Below are 245 nucleotides of genomic sequence, written 5' to 3'. Positions count from 1 at the left end.
CACCCCTCAATCATACATTCACACAATCAAACATACAACCAAATGAGTGATGAATGTGTTTGAGTGTGCCAATTGATTCATACAAGCCACTTCCACACAAGCAATATTGACTCACATTTTCAATGACACATTCACTCTCAATCCATGCTCACAACTCATATTATACAAAAACGCTCTCAACACTCCCCTCCAAAGCCACCCAACCAGAAAAACATTTGCCAATGAAATAGGGCTTCAGGCCACCC

Source organism: Penaeus monodon, chromosome 30 (assembly GCF_015228065.2).
Source record: "Penaeus monodon isolate SGIC_2016 chromosome 30, NSTDA_Pmon_1, whole genome shotgun sequence".
In the NCBI taxonomy this organism is placed as follows: domain Eukaryota; kingdom Metazoa; phylum Arthropoda; class Malacostraca; order Decapoda; family Penaeidae; genus Penaeus; species Penaeus monodon.
Note: the sequence above shows the minus strand (reverse complement) of the source record.